Here is a 6,238-nt window from a genome sequence, read left to right on the forward strand (position 1 = left end):
TCAAGGCCCCATATTTCAATTTAATGATTAAAAATACGTCTAATAGCTTTTTCGACATTATCCAGGATGGCAAAGGGATTGAAGCTAACCTCAGGTTAGGAAGGTTACAGGAGTTGACTGGAGAAAACTCTGCAAAGAAAATCGCCAAAAAAGAAGGAAGGTGATGTACACTCTATCACCAGACAAGCTCAACCACCACTCCCTCAAAATAACTTTCGACTATACCTTCCAATTCAGGGTCCAATAATAGCAAATCTTCTGCCCCCTTTTTCAAATTATCCTCAACCTCACCCGCAATATCCACCTCAAGCTGCTTACCACCCCAAACCGCTCGCTCAACCTATTCAGTTAAAACCACCAAGGAATCCTGATTCGCCTCTCCCCTTCTACTCAGTGAAATCTACCGATACCTATTGGGTATAAATCAGATAGTGCTCATTTCCCTTGACTCGATTTAGCCACCATATCCTAGGTGGTATGATGCTAATGCCCGATGCGAATATCATGGTGGGGCAGTGGGGCATTCAACCGACAATTGTGGAGCTCTTCGGAGAAGGGTACAGGCTCTGATAAAAAATGGATGGTTAAAAATTGAGGGAAATGGCTCTCTTCCCAATGTTACTTCAAACCCATTACCTAATCATAATACAGGGAATGGCGTGAATGTGATAGAATCTTGGGATGAAAGATCAACCTTGGAGGTAAATCAGCTGATTCCGCATTTCAAGGATATTTTTGCAATTGCGGTAAGAGAGGGATATGTATGCGACAATTAAGGGGATTAGAACCACACTTAAGACAACTAGATAAGCTTTGAACATAAATAATTAGTAATTGTCAATTAGTTAAGTATAAATAAGAAAAACAGAACATAAGAAGTTAAATGAGCCGAGAGTCACAGCGACGGGTGACCTTCTCGGGAAGGATTGTGAAGTCAATTTAAACTCAAATTTTGAACCGTAAAATGTGACGTCGCGGTCCTTAGGACTATTATGAACACAGTGGAAAGAAAGAATCACGAAAAAGAATTGTTAAGCCAGTCAAATAATTAGGTCAAGAAGCTGGAAGAAATATTGAATTATTTGCAAACCAGGTTAAACCGGCAAGGGGCAATTTGGTCAATTGACCCCGAGAGCTGACTCCTGACCTAATTGTTAAATAAAATAAGAGAAAATAAAATTTCAAAATCGGAAATTAAATTAAATAACTAATGAAAAAATAAATAAAAAAAGAGAGGAAAATGGAAAAGTAAAAAGTGATGACATCATGCATGACCTCATGCATGATGCAATAATATATAATTAATAAATTTAATTAATTTGATTTTATGGTCTTCCATAAGACTAAAAACATAAAGAAAAGAAAAAAAAAAAAAAAGGGGAAAGTCTTCTTCATTCCTGTCCATCTCTCTCTCTCCCTCTCTCAAAGCTCTCTCACCCTTAAAACTCCATTAAAGCTCATTTTGAGCTTGATCAAACTCTAAATCCCACCATAAAAACTTAAATTTCTATCATTAAACGTTGTATTCAAACCCTGATAAAGAGCTTGACAACAAAAAGAAAAAGAAAGAATGAAGTTTTGAAGAGGTAAAAAATTCCAAGTAAGGTTAGTTTGATTTCTCTTTTTGTATCTTTATATTTATACTTAGGCAACTTGATTGAGTGATGATTTGTTGGAAAATGAAACAAAATGATATGTTAAAGGACTATATAAATTTTGGCCAGCTAGAATTAGGGTTTGAAATGAATGATTTTGATGGTTTTGAATGATTATTTAAGATGAATTAAGTGTATAGATATTGATTATGTACTTTAAATTCATTAATTGAATGAATTGTGTAAGTTAGGGTTCTTGGCACTTAGGGTTTGGGAGAAAAATTGTAGAAAATGGTCAATGGATGTAAATGACCTTATTTGAGATAAAAAATGGTCATTTGTGACCAATTGAGATGTGTTGGAAGTGTTAGAAGTGAGTTTAAATTCAGATTGAAAATGGTCATTCTGCAGGCAGCAGGACCAAGGTCCCTTTTAGGGACCAAAACTGAAAATTTACAAGCCCAATTGGTGTGAGGTGAATAGTGAATGAAATTAGACACAAAATGACACATTTTTCATTCAGGAATCATGCCCAAAAAGTGACCAAAACTAAGTGAACAAATTGACCAAATCTGGAATTGGCAATCTGACCTGTACAAAAATAACCAAATGAATAGTGTTTATTCATTTGGTCATAACTTGGGCTAGGCAGGTCTAAATGACCTAAAATTTTACCAGTGGAAAGTTGAGATATATACCTAAAACTTTCATGAAGAACACAAACCCAAATTATGCCCTTAACCAAGTCATTTGGCCACCCAAATTTGGTGACCTAAAACTGCCAGAACCAGAATTTGGCCAAAAATCTGGGTTAAGTCCAATCTGGCAGCCATGATTCAAATGGCTATAACTTGAGCTACAAAACTCTAATTAGAGTGATTCAAAAAGGAGAATAAATTTAAGACAATAGGAAACAATTTCTATGAAGAAAACTTAGCCAAATTCTAACAGTAACATGACCAATGGAATAGTTCAACATAGGACACCAAAACTGAAAATTTGCAATTTTGCCTAAAAGACTTAAAATTTGAGAAAACAACCAAAACCAACAAATTAGGTAACCAAAATGTGATATGTGGTTAAAATTAGAATTTCCATACCTATTAAGCATTAGAAAGTCAACAAATTGACTTGAATAGTATCATGAATAGTAACCCCAAAATACAAATTTTAAAGAACGTCAAGTTTAGCATATTAAAGCTAGGTATAAGTAGATTTGAATTTATTTTTGGAGTTATGCTAAATGGTGATACTGAAACACTGTGAAACTGTGTTTCAGCGGAAAAGAATATGGGGAAAGAACCCGAGACATTGAGTCAAGGCCAAGAGGCGACTCGTATAAGGTTTGTGCACAACTACCTATTTTGTTACTTTTCACTTCTAAATTGATTTCAACAAGTTTATTTTATGATTTATAATTTTGTTGTGTTGAGGATTTTAATTTGTTGAATGAAATTGTATAAATTAAATGTAAATTTTCTTATGCATTTAAGGATTTATTGCATGGTTTTGAGGATTGTAAATTTTAAGTTTGATGTGTTGCCAACCTTGAGCATGAATTTATGATGATTAAATATGTTGATGATTTATAAACACTTTGTAAATAGAAATTGTTTTGAATATGATTTGAAACCACAGTTGACATGGCAAAATATGTTGTGAATTCTCATTAGTTTTTCTAGTGAGATATCTCCTCCAGTAGATGGGGCGAGTTCCTTCCTCTCTGGCTTGCCAGTTGGGGAAGAGTTTGAATGAGTACTCATATATACTAGCTAGTCTTTGTTCCTCCCTTTTAGCCTCGGTTATTGGGAGAGTGTGAAATGTCGTGGTGTACAACACGGCATCTATTTGAATTTTAGGTCATGGGTTCAACTGTGTAAATTGTTGGCAATGCCCTTTAAATTATGCATAGTTTGATAAATTGTGGTTGAAATAAATAATTTGCCAGTGATTCAAAATATTTTTGTATTGTTTCGGGATTTAAAAGAAATATAGATAAATAGTTATTATTTGATCAAAATGTTATTCAAATGAATAATTTGCATTAATGAAAATATTGATTTCTGAATGTTATGAATTTTGAAGAATTTAGAAATTTTAAATTTTTATTCGTTATGAATTGTCAAGCATAACTTGTATTAAGTTTTAAATTATTAGTTTGTGCACCACTGAGTTCACCACTCAGCGATAGCTTTGTATGCTGTCGCAGGTGAAAGAAAGTATAAAGCAGCTGAGCAAGATTACTAAAAAGCATAGTGAGACTATCTTCGGCTATATCATAGGTATACCCTTATACTTTAGATTTTGATTTAATTCTGTAATTATATGTATGAAATTTACTTTGAGCAGTTGTACCAACTCTTTTGTAATATATTTTTAGATTGTAATGAAATACAAATTATTATAAGGTTATCTTGAGATTTTATGTATTTATAAAGTTTTGCACTACCAAATTTTTTTATGATCCCATGAATGTAAATATTAATTTTGTTACCTTAATGAGAGGTTTCAATGTTTGATTTAATTTAAACTGTGTATTGAGTTGCTTGTGTTGATTTGTGAAATGAGATTGAATAATGGAGTTGTGATTGAGAAAAATATTGGGGGCATCTTTATTTTCAGGTTTTGAAGAACTGTTTTCTTAAAATACAGACGGCACTCTGCCGAAATTTTTGTAAAAATTGTAGAGATTTTAAATATCTAAAAATTTGATTTATGCTTGGACTTTAAATAAAGGTTTTTAATTCTGAGAAAATTTTACCCACCAATTTAAAAATGAACGAAAATTATTTCAAAATCCCTTGTAGTATATTTAATGGGTTACCGGTAGGTAAAGTACGGTAATTCATTAGGTGTACTACGGGAGCATGTTACATCTTAGGAGGAGTAGAGTGTGACATTCAGGATGCCCCTACCATGGAGGGATGGCCGATCATGAGTTACAAAACTGTGATGAATTCAGGCAGGAAGTTTGGAGAATGCTATCACTTAGAATTTTGAGATATCAACGGAGGTCAAGAATAGAGGATGAAGTGAACACAGCCAGATTTGGCCGAGATACCTCTACCCCCAATCCAAGAATAGTCTTTTCAACTCCTAACACACCAATACCACTAGTACCACCAATAATGATCATTCGAACTCTGCCCTAACTCCCAGTCACTAATACCTATGCAGTGCCTTAGAACTACAATCTCCAAGTATTTACTCAGAGCGCATCCAGTAGCACTTCAATTCCTACCCTCAACCATACCTACACTTAACCCATCACCTCTCCTAAGCCATGCTTCGCCCCACACGAGCATTTCAAGATGACCTATACAGGACCCTCCAATAATACTACTCCCCAACCAAGCCCAAAACCTGTCACAACCAGTAACTCGCTCCCACAAGATCAGGAAGTAGAATTTATAACAAGGAGTGGGAGATGTTACGGAAATGATGAAGCAGAAAAGAAGAAGGGGAAAGTAAAAATGGGAGAGTCACAAGAAAATATGGAGGAAGGGGCTGTAAGGGTTGAGAAAGGGGAACCTAGTGAAAAGAAAGAAGAAGAGGAACTGCTGCTACAGATCATGAAACAAAGTGAATATGATGTCATTGAGCAGTTAAGAAAGACACCTGCTCAAATTTCCTTACTGTCATTGATTTTGAGCTTGGAAGTGCATTGACATGCCTTACAAAAAGTTTTGGACTAAGCCTTTGTGACCCCCGATATCACACCGGGCCAATTTGAGAAGATAGTTAGGCAAATTTAGGCGTCCAATTTTGTCACTTTCTCGGAAGATGAAGTAGACCTGGCTGGCTTGAGTCATACTAAAGCTCTGCATGTGACAGTTAAGTGTAAAGGGTGCATAGTCACTAAAGTTTTGATTGATAATGGATCTGCCCTCAATGTCTTGCCTAATGCCACCTTGGAAAAACTACCTGTTGATCCATCAGCCGTACGCCAAAGTGCCATGGTAGTAAGAGCCTTTGATGGTACAAAGAGAGAGATACTAGGGGATATCAATTTGCCAGTTCAGATCTGGGCATGCACTTTTAACATCACATTCCAAGTAATGGATATTGAGCTAGCATACACCATGTTGTTGGGAAGACCCTGGATCCATTCGATAAATGCGGTACCTTTAACTCTGCACCAGAGGATCAAATACATCATGAGCGGCAAAATCATCACAATAAGAGGGGAGGAAGCCATGCTAGTCACTAAGCCTCAATCGGTTCCTTATGTAGAAAGAACCGAAAGGTCTTGTCCAAGCGCTGGAGTTATAAGGAACTACCCCAAGGGATGAAGGAGCTGCGATAATGGTTGCAAAGGTGAAGTTGAAAAGTGGCTATGAAAAGGGCAAGGGATTGGGCGCCGCGTTACAGGGGATTATCAAAACTATACTGGCTATTAGAAGATTGGTCACTTTGGCTTGGGATATGAAGAAGATGCTCTAATGGATGGAAGATTCTGGATGAGAAATATTCTTAGGGATCAAAGGTTTGATAGAACATTCGGGAAAGTGAAAGTTGTCCTAAAAATCACAGATGTTTTTACCCAACCAATCATTGAGAATCTAGAAAAAAGTGAAGAGTCTTCTTTAGAACCGTCCATCGATATCATACAGCTAGACTCCATGACCGAGGCGCTAATTTCA

This window comes from Hevea brasiliensis, chromosome 2, assembly GCF_030052815.1.
Source record: "Hevea brasiliensis isolate MT/VB/25A 57/8 chromosome 2, ASM3005281v1, whole genome shotgun sequence".
In the NCBI taxonomy this organism is placed as follows: Eukaryota; Viridiplantae; Streptophyta; class Magnoliopsida; order Malpighiales; family Euphorbiaceae; genus Hevea; species Hevea brasiliensis.